At 40.3% G+C, this 17895-nt stretch overlaps 1 protein-coding gene across 1 annotated transcript in view; it reads left to right on the forward strand.

Annotated features, from left to right (window-relative positions):
• Positions 1–1014: 1014 nt before the first annotated feature.
• Positions 1015–17895, forward strand: part of LOC311095362 (X-linked interleukin-1 receptor accessory protein-like 2) — a gene marked incomplete at its 3' end in the record, with an annotated part of 276724 nt that continues 259843 nt past the window's right edge. Inside the window, exon 1 of the mRNA XM_084133854.1 lies at positions 1015–1437. The remainder of the gene's footprint in view (positions 1438–17895) is intronic.

Consider the following 17895-nt stretch of genomic DNA (forward strand, 5'->3'; position numbering starts at 1 on the left):
TGACTGACTAAATTTCACAAATGTTGATATTTAGACGAAATTAGAAAATTAAGAAGAGCACATTCATTCATCAAATGTTGAGAGGAGATTTTGTGCCATCTATGGTCAAGAGAAACAGTGCCCCGGGGTGCATCTTACCCGTCTTACCCTATTAGTAACAAAGAACATGAGCATGAATCACGCGATATCTGCCTTTGATATCATAGGTGGCTGATCCTACGAGAAGTGAGAACTATCTTGATTGCATTTATTTCACTCCTCCACTGACTACAGCCACCTACTCTCAAACAAGGGAGTATTTTTTTGATTGGTTAAGCTCAAATTGACAGATCCACGTGTGTTTTGTGATCAGGAAAGTCTCAAAATACCCACACTCAATCCAGGGATATTCATACACGTGATAGACCACAGGGAGGCGCTAACTCGGATATTGTCATAAAACACTGCAAAACTATTTCAGCAAACACTCATTCTATAGCTGTATGTATGTTTAAAACAGATACATGAAAATAATTCTACTTAAAAAGAGTTTTCTAATAAACGGATTGAAGAGTTAAGTGCTGAAGAACAGCTGAAGAACAGCAGAACTAACGCTCTACATTCTACACACAATTCTACTAGTATATAGAGGTCCTATACGTTTGAACGAGTCGGTTCGTTCGGACTGTTTGTTTAAAAGAAACGGTAGGCTACACTGATTCGTTTGATGACTCAAAAGAGTTCGCATAAGTAATTTTACGTGTCATGTTGCAGTACAAGTTTTAATAACATACCGATGTTAATCACCTTTTTTCCCAATTCTTGTCTTACAGAATCCAGCGTCTTATGAAGTGTTATTCGCCGTCCTCACTGTCGAGTGATTCACAGATGCTGCGCGAATCGGTTCAACCAAATCACTAAAAAAGCTGTTCAAAAGATGATTCATTTGTGAATCGGACACCAATACTGTATACTGCATTCCTATTAGAAGTAATATGGTAGTGTGTCGATCTGAAAAGCCCTGTAACCGCATGTGTGTGATACGACTGAACTCTCCATCTATCTGCTGCTTCCTGAATTACGTGTGAGGCGCTTCCAAAGGATTGAATTCACTCTAAAGCAGAGAAAGGGGCAGTTATCCTCCAGGTGCTGGTTAAAAAAAATCTGATAGGATGGAAGTTCTAAGTGGATGTCAAAAACTAACAAGTCGAGCAGATGATGTATGACGATCAGCAGAAATAACTTTGGCGACTTTGACAAACTGCATCGTTATATTGACTGACACCGTCTCGCTATTTACGGTTCACCTCAGTTTATCTCGTTTAATTTCATCTGCGGGTTCTGCCCGTGATAAACCACATCTTCATGAAGTACATCTGATATACACTTGTGGAAATACATCGCAAAGATTATTCGTTTATCTGACGTGCGAGGGTGAAAACACTTCAGCATCATCCGGTAAGTGGACTATATGAAAAAAAAAAAGGATTGACTGTCTATATTGTATCTCTCGTGTGGCGGATTATACGTCATTATTATTTTTTGTTAACCTCAAGATTTTTTTTTATTTTGCACTACTTTACCCACACTGATAGCGATCTGTTATGTTAAATGCATAGCAATATAAATGTCTGGAGATTTACTATATGGGATACTTAACTGGTAAGGGACGGTTGGCCCTTATTAAAGTCACCATGGTAACCACCAAAAAGATGGTCCTTGTACGGATATTGTTGCACTGTAAAAAGTGGAAATGTGCATTCCTGCTTGATCTAACCTACTGTAGCTTTAACAGATTTATTCGGTACAAAATATGTTGATACTATGTTTCCATATATATTACTTTGTTCTACAGTGGTGGCTTTATTATAATAAATAAATAAATAAAACATTGCAGGAAGCTTTTGAAAGCTACTTACAATGATTGAAGGAGCTGTAATAATATTTTAATATGATTTTACCGTATGAACAACAGGCCTGCATGTGTCTGATAAAATCTACCATAGTAACCATGACAGTAATTATAAGGTTCAATATAACTTGGATGGTTTTATATGTTGATCACATTGTATATGAGATAAGACATACATACTATTAGTGCCACTTTAACAGGGATATAAAAATTTGGTGATATTCCATGGCAACAAGTGTTCTTCTGCACCACAGTCAATCTTTGATTATTTCCTTTTTTCTTTATATATATATATTTATTCATTCATTCATTCATAAAGCTTTTTACCCATGATACGTTTCTCTGTGGTAAAGGCTGATATAGAGAATAAGTTGTTAAAGGTAACGGATGGAGCTTTATAGATAAAGATTTAGAAAGATTTAAATGTGATGTCATCAACATACATTTCAGACCAAATTTTTTGGGGGTTTATGTAAGTTGTGCAGGCTTTTTTGAATCCTGCTTGTATGATGGTATTTCCCCCCAACACACACTGCGGAATGCATCTTACTTTACCCTACCTTACGTTAGTTGTTTGGAATAGTAGCTCTAGATTGCAATATTTCATATCTGTCTCACATTTTCAAAGCGTTTTCTGGCAGATTGGGCACTGATGCGGTTCTACTAGATCTGTTTCTACAGTAGGTTTCTTTAATGTTGATAAACTTAAATCTTGCAGAGGACTGGATATTGTACTGTGCTACCTCCACAAACTCTAGGCTTGATTCATAACAAATAAATGCAACTCCATTAATGAGCTTTTTCCACTGTTTCTCCCTGCTTAATTTTGTGTTTTAATTACCACTGATGGAATATTGTAGCCTACATGAAGACTGACATGAAAGCAGTACTAATGGTTCTCTAATGTACAGCAACAGTGCTTGATAATTTCAGGTGCAAATGTATAATGGATTAGGAAAGTGAAGTTATTGTATCCTGTGGCTGTTTTAATTTCTCTTTAATTGCAGTCTTGTTCACTGACACTAAATAGTTGGAGGTTAAGCTTTTTCTCTAAAGTCTGATCTTTACTAATAATTTGCACATTTTCTATTACACTCATTAAGAAATAGATTATGTTTGTTAGAGGAAAGCAGCAGATAAATACATATATATATATATATATATATATATATATATATATATGTATATGTATATATATATATGTATGTATATACATACCCAGTATCTCACAGAAGTGAGTACACCCCTCACATTTTAGCAAACATTTTAGTATATCTACTCAAGGGACAATACTATAGAAATGAAACTTGGATATGTCCTATTCATCATTTTCATGTTTTTGTCTGCTTGACAGGACCATACAAATTGTTGTATCTTGTATTAGAGCAGTTAAAATTTGTGCTTACAATTCTCTCATACTGACCACTGGATGTTCAACATGGCACCTCATATGGCACCTCATGGCAAATAACTCTTAGAATTAGAATTGTTGCTCTCCACAAAGACGGCCTAGGCTATAAGAAGATTGGTAACACCCTGAAACTGAGTTACAGTACAGGCCAGGGTCATACAGAGATTTTCCAAGACGGGTTCCACTCGGAACAGGCCACACAAGGGCCGCATCAGGCGCAGAAGCTGGTTTAAAGAAACAGACGTATAAGTGCTGCCAGCATTACTTTAGAGAATGCAGAAGCGGAAGGTCAGCTTGTTAGTGCTCAGACCATACAACGCACACTGCAACAAGTCGGTTTGCATGTCTGTCGTCCCAGAAGGAAGCCTCTTAAAGGTTTAGTTCACCCAAAAATGAAAATTCTGTCAGTAATTACTCACCCTCATGTTGTTCCAACCGCGTAAGACCTTCGTTCATCTTCGGAACACAAATTAAGATATTTTTGATGAAATCTGAGAGCTGATCACTTCTCCATAGGCTGCTAGGTGACCGAAACTTGCTGGCCCAGAAAAGTTATTAAAGAGATCGTTAATATAGTCCAAGTGACTACAGTGGCTCAATCTTAAGTATATCAAGTGACGAAAATACTTTTTGTGCGCAAAAACAAACAAAAATAACGACTTTATTCCACTATTCATTTCCTTCTCTCTGGGCCCCTAGTTGGTTCACGTAGTGTTTTTGCGCTGCGCGTCTGTGTTACACGTCACCACGTAGGCTCACTATTGGCCGACGCTGGTCATGTGTGTGATGCGTGATGACGTGTAACACAGACGCGCTGCGCAAAAACACTACGAGGCCCAGAGAGAAGGAAATTAATAGTGGAATAAAGTCGTTATTTTTGTTTGTTTGTGCGCACAAAAAGTATTCTCGTCGCTTGATATACTTAAGATTAAGCCACTGTAGTCACTTGGACTATATTAACGATCTCTTTAATAACTTTTCTGGGCCAGCAAGTTTCGGTCACCTAGCAGCCTATGGACAAGTGATCCAGCACTCAGATTTCATCAAAAATATCTTAATTTATGTTCCGAAGATGAACGAAGGTCTTACGCGGTTGGAACAACATGAGGGTGAGTAATTACTGACAGAATTTTCATTTTTGGGTGAACTAACCCTTTAAAAGCTGGCTCATAAGAAAGCCCGCAAACAGTTTGCTGAAAGCAACCTGTCCAAGAGCATTACTTGAACCATGTCCTGGCCTGGCCTGATGAGACTAAGATAAACTTGTCTGGCTCAGATGGTGTCCAGAATGTGTGGCGATGCCCTGGTGAGGAGTACCAAGAAAATTGTGTCTTGCCTACAGTCGAGCATGGTGGTGGTAGCATCATGGCCTGGGGCTGCATGAGTGCTGCTGGTACTGGGGAGATACGCTTCATTGAGGGAAACATGGATTCCAACATGTACTGCGACATTCTGAAGCAGAACATGATGCCCTCCGTTCAGAAACTGGGCTGAACGGCATGATAACGACCCAAAACACACCGTCAAGATGACAACTGCCTTGCTGAGGAAGCTGAAGATGATGGAGTGGCCAAGTATGTCTTCAGACCTGAACCCTATTGAGCACCTGTGGGTCATCCTCAAGCGGAAGGTGGAGAAGTGCCATGTGTCTAACATCCGGCAGCTCTGTGATGTCATTATGGAGGAGTGGAAGAGGATCCCAGCAACAACCCGTGAACTTTGGTGAACTCCATGGCCAGGAGGATTAAGGCAGTGCTAGATAACAATGGTGCTCACACAAAATATTGACACTTTGGACACAGTTTTGACATGTTCACTTAGGGTGTAGTCACTTTTGTTGCCAGCTATTTTGACAATGGCTGTATGTTGAGTTATTTTCAGAGGACAGTAAATATATACTGCTATACAAGCAGCACAATGACTACTCTAAAATATATCCAAGTTTTATTTCTATAGTATTGTCCCTTGAGAAATACTAAAATGTCTGCTGAAATGTGAGGGGTGTACTCACTTTTGTGAGATACTATATATATCTATACCAAATATAGTTTGCAATCAACACAGTAGATATCAAAACAGAGAAAACTCTATTTCAGTATTCTTAATCAAATTAATCTACTGTGTTAAGATGTGTGGTAATTCATCAGATGTGGTATTGTTACAATACTTACTTTACTGCCCCTATAATTAATGTCAACAGATGGTTAATGTATTTCATCATCAATATTATTTAAATTGACAATTCGGCACAGTACACATGCAGTCTTATTTGAAGCAAACCTCAAAATGAAAATTTATTCATCATTTACTCATCCTCATGTTTTCTTTTTCCATGAAAAACTAAAGTAGATGTGTCCGAGAATGTCCGAGCTTCTGTATTTTTTTCTCTTCAAAAAGTCATCTTAAAAATAATACTTGGTCTGTTCCCCACACAAATCTCATGGGAGTAAGAACATAATATGATGGGTAGGGTATGACATGAGTGTAAGTAAATAATGACAGAATGTACAATTTTGGGTGAACTGGAAAAAAGGCTTTGTAGATGCATATTGAGTTTCATTGGTATGTTGGCAAAGAGTGAATGATTGAATGGATGCGAATCCACTTTCGATAGCCCAAGACTGGCGAAAGAGTGAGGGTGAGTGAAATTAACCCTCTCAATTTCCAGTAGAGCATCTTCACGCGTTTTGAATGCAAGAGTGCCATGAATCTCTGGCTAAATGAAAACAGATGACAGTGCCAATCCCCATGTGGGTGCTGCTGTGCCTCTGCCACTACCATTTATCACCGTCAACTCCCTTGGCCTCTTAGAGGAAAAAAGTGCACTCATGTTTGCCATGGAAGAAATTCTAATCTGCTGTCTTCAATGGAGCTCTTTGTAGCTTTGTGGCTAGGATGAAATAGCAAGTGGTAATGCGTTTCCACAAGCTGAATTTTATTATTCTATAAATTGGTGACAAGAATTCACATGCATTCCTTGACATGATATTTCAAATTAAGGTATCATGAAGAAGACACTTTTTAGCTACTGAAGGAGGCTTATACTAGAGGTGTGGAACTCATTGTGGATTGTAGAAAGAGTTTTTTTTGTAAAGATAAATCACCAAGTGCTGGCATATTTCCACATGCTCTTTCTGTATGAACCCTTCACTCCACTAAAAATAATAGCTGTATCCCGAAGTTGAATAGATTTATGTGAAAGAATTTTGCAAGCAGACATTCATAATTAAATTTCACAAGTGCAAATCCAGTCTTGATGGATGGTCATCTGACCAGTGTATGACCATAATCAAATAGACTGAAAAAGACAAGGCTACTTAGCATTTAAATGGCCTGTGCAGTGTTAGAAGCCAGCGAGAGGCGTATAAATATGTAGAAAGAGCTCTCTTTAATGTGAGACTGTGAACAGAGAAAGAAGATCAGATGGCAGAGCAAAGTTTGACAAATAAAGTAGGCCTAATGTTGTTAAATAATTACAAAATATTCTTGGAAAGTAGAAATGAGCATCCTGTTAAGTTGGGGTACTATACATTTAAGACATAGCCTGTACTATAATATTTTTGTATGTTTATGCTGAAATAGTAAAATCAGTGTTCTAAACTTTACTGCTTACTAAAATAAAAACATTTTAAAATTTCAATAATTTCAAATATTTTAATTTTGCTTACAAATATTATACTGTTCAGCAATCAATAACTTAATACAGTAAACATATTTTGTGCAGATTTTGTTACTATTAACTGTTATTCTACTATTATTATCAGGGCCGTTAACAGATATTTTGGGGGGCAGGTGCTCAAGTGAGAAAAAAGGGCACCCCTCTCATAATTACTATAAAAATACATACAATTTAAAAGTGGGGTATGTGATTCTCTTTTTTGTCCATTTTTTCAAAATCACTTGAAATCCAATTCCTAACCCACTTACAGCCACTGAGTTAGAAGCACTGAAATGAAAATTAAGCAATTTAATCATCTGTGGAACGGGCAGGACTCGAAAAACTCCAGCCAATCATTTCCAAGACCACCTAGAATCATTGGACAGTAAGTTCGTCAATCAAACGGTCGTACACCCTCCCCCCATCCACCTCCCATCCATTGCGCGTCGAATGGGTGGAGTCAGGGCCAGCGTTGGAGGAAAGAAAAGACCATTTGAGTTGTGTATTTTCAAAATCTGCCGGCCGTGCAAATCCCATACCCTACCTTTAAGTTAGTTACATACTGTTCAGTCTCGCAGAATTAGATCTTAAAGCTACATTATGTAAGATTTTTGTAATAAAATATCCAAAAATCACTTGCACAGTGTGATATATTTACTGCAGTTGTGTACTTACAATATCCCAAAAGTTCCCAAAGATTTTTAATTTCAGAGAAATTCCAATTTTAAATAATGGCTCGTCCCTGTTCACTTGTTGCCTGTCAATGACTTAATATCCGTGTTATCCCTGGTTTCCGCTCGTACTGCCATAGTAACCATGGCGACAGACATGAATAACTGCGTTATGTCTAGCGGCACGCTTATGCTGTTGTTGTTTTGTTCAAACATTATGGACCATGGCTAGCAGACTTTGTGACAAAAGGAGAACTAAAATGTGGATCAATATCAGCGTGGCGTTTTCGAGATGCCGAGAGCTCCACGTCGATGACAAACTTCGACTTGACAGAGACACCTCTCTTGCATGTACTTTATTAGACAGGTGAGCAAATGTACATAAAATTAATCAATGTTATATAGCTCAACATGATGAAATGTTAGAATATGATCAGTATGTTATTCTAATGTTGATCTAGCTTACTGCTAGTCTCATACAGACAAACTAAAACATAGAATAACATTATAACTTTAAACACGCTCAAATGCAGTTTAGTGTGATAGTGTAGACCAAGTGAAACAGCACTGCATTACCTCACAAGTTTCATTCGTCTAATAAACTGACCTGTGTGAGTATTAATTCTGCACTTGCAGGGGAGTTCTGTAGAATAAAATGTCCTCATTCCTTTATATCCGCGGGACTCGCGTGTGGAGCTGATATCTGTCTTTTATTAGCAATCGCGCCCTGCTTCATACCACAGTCATGTTAAAAACATCAATGTATTCACTCATCCATAAACATTATTAGATCCTTCGGCATTACGACAAGTTCCATAATTCCGCTTATGCGTCATCAACCGACGCCTTTGTTATTGTAAGAGGTTAGCGACCCCTAGCAGTGACAAAAATTACATATTGTAGCTTTAATACAGTTTTTCGGGCACACACTTAATTGAGAATTTATGCCATGGGACAAATTTAAATAAAAACTTAAAAAATAAATGTACTTAAAAAGAAAAGGCCACTTATCTAGTCAGAGACCAAAAGAGCAGGGGCGTGAGCACCACTTGGGGCCTCTCTGTGCAGGTGCTTGATTATTATTATTATATTTCATGAGTTCACACTTACAAATAAATCAGATAGAATAAATGCGTATTTGGCATGCTGTCCGAGGAGAGGGCTCCGGGCTCGGTATTCGGCCCGAACCCAGAGTACTCCCCCAAAAGCTGCAAATAAATGCAGGACAGCCGCCAGAATGATGTTGATGACCCCCCCCCCCCCCCAAAACTTGTGGAGTGCAAAGCTTAAGGTATGAAGGGGTTAGTCGCTGGAAGGCTTCTTGTAACATCGGGCGGGAGTTGGTTGTCATGATGTCGGATGGGTGTGCCTCTCAGGTGGTAGGCTGGGGATGGTCGTACGTAATGTACTTCTGCGGAAGCGGAGGAGAATGGTATAACCGCTGCAGTGGAAGCAAGTTTGATGGAGAACTAGCTCCTGCAGGAGCAGAGGAGATGACACTGCTGTGGATCAAACTTGCTTTCGACTTGCTTTCCAACTATCTGATGGCAAAAGGATGGAGAATTGAGTACTTGTGGGAACGGAAGAGGAAACACTGCTGCGGCAGTGAAAGCGAGTTGGATGGAGAAACGGAGCTCCTGTGGGAGTGGAGGAGATGACACTTCTGCAGCAGTGAAGCAAGTTTGGACGGAGTAACGGAGCTCCTGCGGGAGCGGAGTAGAGGACACTGCTGCGGCAGTGGACCAAACTTGCTTTTCAACTTGCTTTTAAATATCCAAAACAATTTTGAACATAGAACTGAGCTCCTGCGGGAGCAGAGTAGATGACACTGCTGCAGCAGTGGAGCATGTTTGGACGGAGTAACTGAGCTCCTGCGGGAGTGGAGTAGATGACACTGCTGCGGCGAGTTAGGATGGGGAACGTGGCTCCTGCAGGAGTGGTGGGCTGTAGGGTTGGGTGTATGAGAAGTTGACAAAAAGAATTTAACCAGAATTGAGGGTTCGTTAGGCTTCTTTGATATTGAAGCGATTTGAGCGGATGTAACTCTTGAAGGCCTCTGATGACCAGCAGCCAAGTGCTTGGATCTGCTGCTGAGAGAGGCCTTTTTGGGCAGCTGTGGTCGCTGCGCCAATGCAAAATGAATGGCTGGAAAAGTGGTCTGCTGGGATGCCTGAATGGAGCAAAACGGACTTAAGAAACGTGTGACGGATGGTTGGAGTCGTCTGCGAAAAGTGGGTCGGAAGGGGATTTAGTCTGAGAGTTTCTGAAAAGCATGTAGGCTTAGACAGTTTGGTACGGTTGGATTGGTGATGAGAAATTGAAAATGTATATGAAATGGCCTTTCCTGGTTTGATCTGTCTTACTTTGCTTTATGAAATAAGAGATGGTTTCGTTGTCTAACACTATCTGTGATTGTGGGGTGGGCTTTTGGGTTGAAGCTGCAAGTGATGGTGAGTTCTGAGCATCTGAGGAAACCGAAAAAAGCCAATATGAATATTGCATCCAGTGTGCGGGCAGTGTTGGTGGAGTGGTAGCCTCGGCGGAGGGTGGAGATGCATTTAGTAAGTATGTCTAACGTTATTGGTTGTCTGGCATCTGGGCAGGTAGGTTGGGTTTTTTGGATGCCTTTGATGAGCATCGATGTTTGAGAATTTGCTATCTCTGAGGAAGGTGAACCAAAAATGAGTTTGTGGAAGAATTGGATTCCGCTTAGATAACCCTTGATGGAGCAGGCTTTGAGGTTCTTGATGCTGTTGAGATAGGATATGAATGAAGTGATGGTGAGCAGAGAAAAATTGGGAAAAGGCAGGTTGTATGTGAAGTGGAAAGACTTAAAACGCCTCCTTGCGGTTAAGTAGGATTGGAGGGTGCTGGATGAAACGGCTTAAAGAATGGAATTAAGAGAGGCGTCGAGAAGTGGTTTCAATGGGTGGTTTATGGGAATATCAGCTCTGAATAGTGAGGTACTGGGATTGGGAATGGGTCTGCGTTTGGTGCCAGCAACCTGAATTTCTGGAAAGCAAAACGAGAGAGAGTCAGCTATTTGATTTTTGGACCTGGGAACATGTTTTGCAGTTATGATGAACTAGCCTGGATGCCAGCCGAACTTAGTCCCGCCCACAACATTTTTAGGTCGGGAAGTTCGGTCTGGACTCGATCCGTTGAGGAGCTATTATGCCCGAACAAAAATTGTTCGGACCAATCAAATTGTCAGGGCGGGCTTTATACGATGATGGACAGATGAGCAACGTAACGTAATTATCCACGTCACCAACGAGCGCTTGGGTTGAATTCGTTTACAACAAAGATGACTGCCGCTGGAGAATTGTTATTTCACGAATTCACACTTACAAATAAGTCAGATAGAATAAATGCATATTTGGCGTGCTGTCCGAGGAGAGGGCTCGGGCTCGGTATTCGGCCCGAACCCAAAGTACTACCCCCGTATTCCAGGCTGTGGAAGAACAAGCCGTGAGTGAGTGGAGGGATGCTGAAAACTGTCAAGGAATGTTAGGTGAGTTGACATAGTGAATAAATATATGCTTCCTCTCATGCTGATAGTGTAGACCGTAGACGGTCATTGTTTGATGACAAGTTGATTGGATTGATTATTTGAACGTGCTCCTCTCGAACTTTGTTTATACAACATTATGTGTAGATTCCGCCATCGCAACTGTTATAGAAGATATCGACGGCGCATTCATTTTAAAAGAGGAACAGAGAACCACGATCAAGGCATTTGTCGATCGGAAACATGAATGAAAAACATACGTCACTTACTCCGTTGCTCTGATTGGTTGTAGGCAGAGCCGTTGACTATCCAATTGAGTGCAGAGGCATTTTCCTTCCTGGTTCGATTGAAACACGCCCCATAATCAAAGCTCAATGGAGCAGTATCAGACTCACATTCTGACTAGAATCTGAGTATGACGACGTCAGGCTAATGATGAACTGATCGCAGGCTGCAATCCAAATGAGGCGTTTTAGGAGAGGCATTAGTGCGGGGGAATTTGAGCGGACTTTGTTGATGCAATGCACGGTAGGGTTGTGGCTGACCGACATCACGATGGAGAGCCACCATCGTGATGCCACGCCCCCCACTCTGTCAGACCAGCCCAGTCTCACGGCAGTTCGTGAAAGGTCACGTAATTTAATCTATTGATTTGTGTACACCAGTGGTTGGGAACCTATGGCTCGCGAGCCATACCTGGCTCTTTGGCAAAAATCATGTGGCTCGCAAGGTCTCTTACCCATTAGCAACAAACGATAAAAAAATTAAGACACATCAACAGAGATCGGCTCTCTGCAGAAAAAGCAGCCAATTACAATTCCATTGTTGTAGAACCTACCGAAGTTAATGAAAAGTTTATGATAATAATTATATTCAAGTTGTACCAGCAAAAGTGCATGTTCAGTGCTGTTCGGTGCAACCTACAGCTCCTGCACTGGGATTCAAGCAGCGGCAGCTTGTTTAAGGTAATGGCGAAAATCATTTTAGAACAGCAGCGAAAATGTAAAAGTAAGTTATATAAACTTTAATATATCCTTTTATTGAAACGGGTGCTTTGCTGTGCAAAGAGACATTTCGAAACATTTCAACCGCTGGCTGCTGGTAGCCTACTTTCACTTTTGCCGCAGAGACCCTTTGTGTCCTATAAATGTGTCGTATTTTTGATAATCCGCACAGATTTCAGTTGATGATTCTGTTTAAAGTTATTAATAACAAAACATGAATGAAAGAGAGCGAAAAGAGCAGGATGTGCTTTATATTGAAAAGAAATATTAAAAGCACGATAAGTCGCGAAAGAGAACTGAATTACACTGACAGGATGCTGTGCGTGTCCAACGCGGACAAGCATAGTAGCCTTTGTCTTCGGTTGCACGCCTAAACGGCCAAATAAACCGAAATATTTAAAAATGCCAAGTCGAGTATTCCCGTAAACACAGTAGATGTAAGTACTATGTGCATTCTCTCTCTCTCTCTCTCTCTCTCTCTCTCTCTCTCTCTCTCTCTCTCTCTCTCTCTCTCTCTCCCTTTTCGTGATGGTCAGCACGTTTCAGTAGCATTAAGAGCCCCCCCCGACGACGATATCATCGTCCATCTCAATGTTTTACTGTAAACATCGTCAACTGCCAATTTAGGGGACATCATCCAACACTAATGCACGGTTGCTTGTTTGTCGCAGTGCACTATGATGCTGTTAGTGGACCATTCTTTACCCCACAGGAAAGCTGCTACCACTAAAGGATACAACTTGAACAGCGCTGAGGATGTTAGTGACTGCGGTGAGTCTAACAGCTGGGCGGGCCATGTAGACACGAACGAACGGCCTTGGTAGAATCCCCCGAAATCAATGGCGGGAGCTGCGTCGGTGAACAGTTGGATATCCACGGGGAGAGAAATCAGATTATTATAGAAAATGGACAGGCTGTTCCATTGTTTAAGGAAGGTTAGACAGAAACTGAGCTCCTGAGGGAGCCGATGGTCACATCACTGCTGTGGCAGTGGAGAACATTAGCTAGAGAAACTGAGCTCCTGCAGGAGCGTGAGGGGACATCACTGCTGCGGCAGTGAAGGCAAGGTTAACCAGAGAAACTGGACTCCAGTGGGAGCAGAATGGACTGCTGTGACAGTGAAGAAGGTTAACCAGAGGAACGCCAGAGACGGAGCTCCTGTGGGAGTGGAGGAGATGATACTGCTGTGGCAGTGTGAGAAGCGAGTGGGATCCTGCGGGAGGTGGATATGGTGAGCTTGTAGGTTTAGAGGTTTAGAGTTTAGAGGGCAGCCTTGCAGGATTATGCGCATCTGAAGTTTAAGTGGCCGAGCAAAGATAGCTGTTCGCGTTTAGGACAGTTTAAAATGTCTGGGAAGGTGGGTGAGACCAGAAATGTCCTTTGATTTCTCCTCGTGCAGTGCAGCCTGGAAATTAACTATATCCAAGTTAATGCCCAGAATTCAATGGATGTGGCTAGACCCATGGTTTATCCTGGGTGATTGAAATCCAAAGCTCACCGGAAACCGTGTGGGGCTGAGAGATCAATTGCTAAATTATTTTTATTTGATTTATTTTGAATGAATACATGAGAAGCCTTAATGGTTTATAACCTGCGTATATTCACCTCTGACGCATCGATTTGATACTGCAGTCGTTGTTTGATGTTGGATGATCATCAAACAGCAAAGTACAATCTGATTTAGATGATCGTTTGTTCCTTTATCTGTTGCTGGTTCATTTATTTAGTGAAGTTCAAAAGAGACTCACTTATGATGAAAGACAAAGAGCTTTCATAGAATTTTGCACCTTGAATTTATCCAATTGTGTTTGAAAATCACTAAGGACTACTAAACTTTGCCGTGGAAACACACTGCTTGTATGAATTTTTTATTTAAAATTTTCTCTTCATTTCTATGGGTCACATTACCTGCCGATTTTGTTGAGATTTTTAACCAATGGTGAAGCTGTGGTTTTAAATTACTTTAAAAATAAAAATACATCTGTACTATAACTTTAATGTTCTAAGCGATTTTTGTAGATAAATTGCAAGGCAGCGTTAACAATAGGTTCTTAATGATTCTGTGTGAGACTGTGCGTGCAGTCTGCACGTAATGTGCGAGCTACTTTTTGTACTTGTGAGTTTAAGCCACAAGGAAGCAGCGCGTTAATGACAGCAAATAATTTGAACCGAAACCATTTAAAACGTGTATTCCCCCGATCAAAATAAATATAGATGGCATAAATGTACTTGTGACTCAACGACTGATTGGACCCGTTTGTTTGGCTTGACGCCCGCGAGATAACACAAGAGGATTGCGGCAAAGATTCCTGAAGGACGAAAGATTCTTCATCGGACGGGAGAGCTCGTTTTGGAAATGATAGGAAGGTAGGGTGGGGCCAAATGCTGAAAACTGTCAAGGAATGTTAGGTGAATTGACAGAGTGAATATATATATATGCTTTCTCTCATGCTGATAGGGTAGACAACATGGTAATTGTTTAATGACAAGTTGATTGGATTGATTATTTGCTTCTCCCGAACTTTGTTTATGAAACATCATAAAATAATGTCCTAATCAGAGTGACACAATAAAGCAACAAGTGATAAAATGTATATCTTCTGTGTTAAAGGTGCTCTAAGCGATGCCATGCGTTTTTTAGGCCAAAACATTTTTTGTCACATACAGCAAACATCTCCTCACTCTCCGCTAGCTGCCTGTCCCCTGAACACACTGTAAAAAAACGCGGTCTCTGTAGACACCACAGGCTCCACAAACGGCAACAAAAACAAACTGGGCTCACCCGCACCATGAAACACAACAAACAGTGCTCCAGCCAATCACCGACAAGAAGTATTTGAGGGTGGGGTTTGGGGGGTTAGTGCGAGTGTACATGAAGTGGGTGTGTGGAGGAGAGAGAAGCATGAAGAGGGAAGTTTGAATTATGGCCGAAACACGACCAAAGAGACGACGTTCCGATGAACAAATTGCAAAGAAGAGGGACAAGGATAAGGGACGAGGATAAGGAACACGCAAAATACCGAATTTACATTGGAAAAACCTTTTAAAGGTGGCGAGAACTCCGCCGGCAGAAGGGCTTCCAATCCACATTCAGGTTGCTCTGTTTTTGCAGAACAGGTAAATCCATATTTCTTTCTAAACTGACGTTCATGTTCGCCAAACCAACACAAGGATGTAATTAGCTAGAACTATGCAGTCAGCGTTAACTTTGGTGAATACAACATATAACGTTATGTTTCTAGCAGCTAGCGATCAATCTCTATTGTAAATGATCAAGCAAATTCACAGTAGGGCGACAATTTGTGTGAATGATTGTTTTCATCCACTGTTTGTTATGAATTTGAATGTTCATTTATAGGCTGTTGACAACTTTGACTAAATTTGTTTACGCCGCCGCCGTTGTTTATGCTCACTGGGAAACGCGAAGCTACGTTATCTTGCTATTATTGCATCCTTGTATGGGAGCTATAGTTATAGCTTCAGGTGGCGAAACGATTTTAAAATAATGTTTCTCTTTTTCTGCATTCTGTTCTGCAATATATAAAACCCTTTATCTAACTTGGCGACATTACACATTGAATGAAGTATCAGTAAAACTTAACTTTGTTTGTAGTGACTACTTTGACTTTCCTTTATGCCGGAAGGGAGGGGAGGAGGGAGGAGACGGGATGAGGAGGAGGGAGGGTCTAACTTGCCTCCGTTTTGTTTGACAACAATTCGAATGTCAACAAGACCTTTAGAGCACCTTTAATAAGAGTTTTTGTTAACAAATTATTAATAGTTTATTGAATTAATTTGAATTCGGGTCCATTCCCACTACTCTGACCCATTTAGGTTGATTTACAGAAAGTTTGTGAACATGAGAGTCGGGCATTATGTCATTCCCATGGTAAACAGCCAATCTTGCAATCATAGTGTGATGGGGACGCTTCCTCCTCTCATATGGCTTTTCGTCTGTATTTTGCCCTTACTCCCTCACATGGAGGAGGAGCTCAAACAGAACAAGACAAGCTGAAAGGAGGGTAATGAGACAATGCCTATTTCCATTGGTGTTGGATAGTGTCACTTTAATTTTGTTATATGTGACAATTATCTTAAATGTGACAAATGTCAAATTTTAATTTCTCATTATTTATTTATTTTTTTTTATTTTTTTTGAGGAGGCACTTTGTCACTTTCCTCCTTGGAGAAAATACCCCTCCCTGATCCATATGTGCATATGTATTATATATAAGCATGATGTATTCATGAGACATGTGCTTGCTCCATATGGGATAGTCGTATGCTTATGCTTTTCCCATACACTTCCATTGTAAGTGCCATCCCTGTTACAATTAATTTTCCTGGTTAAATAAACATTACATAAAAAAGAGAGACCAAATACAATTCTATTTTGTATTTTTACACTAACTATGTAATGTTTTATTTATTAAAACCAAGTATAAATTTCATCAAGTTAGTGTTTTTGCACATTTTTATATGTATTCCAAAATAATATCTAAAGGCAGTACCTATTTAAACAATATATATATTATTTGTGAACTAATGTTCAGCTTTTCTTTTTAATAGTCAAATTATTTTCAGCAGTCATCAAGCTTGTACACTCTGGTCACAGACACGAAGATGTACCTTTAATTTCCCCAAGCTGATTGCGGACTAAATACCCTCACAGTCATCATGTTTTCAGGCCATTTCAAGTTTGATTTTTACGTGACAAAGCGGTGATATCTAAATGGCTCAGTTGTTACTTACTTTTGAATTAGTCTTCCCATTCATTTCATCTTTGTCTTCATTCAGGCCGATTCGAGAACGCGCATGAAAACAAGAGGCAGGATTTATCGCGTGAACCAATCATAGCCAATCATAACCAATCATATTCAATCATGGAGGCATTGCCTCCTCTCATGTGACTTTCCCCCATTCATTCTCAATTACCCCCCACTGAACCCACCGCACGCTTTAGGGGGTCTGTAAAAACTCAATAGGCTCAGGCGAGACACAAGAGACTCCCGCTGTAACTTCACCTGCGGGTGTCGCTGTTGGGCAGGGTTACTTTATAAAACAAGTGACTTTTACACTTTTTAATGTCACATTTTGTAATATTTGCCTTGCTTTATTTTTGTAATAGCGATTATTTTCTCATACAGTTTTTTTTGAGGAGACACTGCCTCCCTTGCCTCTTCAGAGGAAAAATTGTTTTTTGGGTCTGGAAATTGTGTACTATTTCAGAAGATGCCTAATACCGCCCCTACCGTATAACAGTGAAAACATGGATTGCCGCAAAATTCCATCAATGGCGGGGAAGCATTATCATAGACCACTTGGGAGCAGATGTCACAGTTACATCACTTGCAGCGGCATGTGCATTGTGGTGGCTAAAAAACATTAGTAACAAGTTGAGAAAATTAGCCACAATACACGGAATACGAGAAAAAAATTCTTGTTTTGCCTTTAAATGTCAGAATTGGAATGCAAAAAAGATGGTCTTCATTTTATAGAATACCCTCAAAGACACTCTTTGAAGCTAGATGCAGATGTTTATGATTGCAAGCCATTAAACGGACAAGCATGAATTTGATGTAAAGAATAGGTCTATATACTATGTATTGTACAATTTTTTTTTTTTTTATATGTAATTTTACTCTGTTTTAGGGTGACTTTTAACATCTGTCCGGGGACTGCAGATGAAAAATAGCCTTCTGGCTAACTCTGGCATATTGGCAGAAATGTTTATTAATATGCACTGTCC

Source organism: Abramis brama (assembly GCF_963993115.1).
Source record: "Abramis brama genome assembly, chromosome: 13".
Taxonomy (NCBI): Eukaryota; Metazoa; Chordata; class Actinopteri; order Cypriniformes; family Leuciscidae; genus Abramis; species Abramis brama.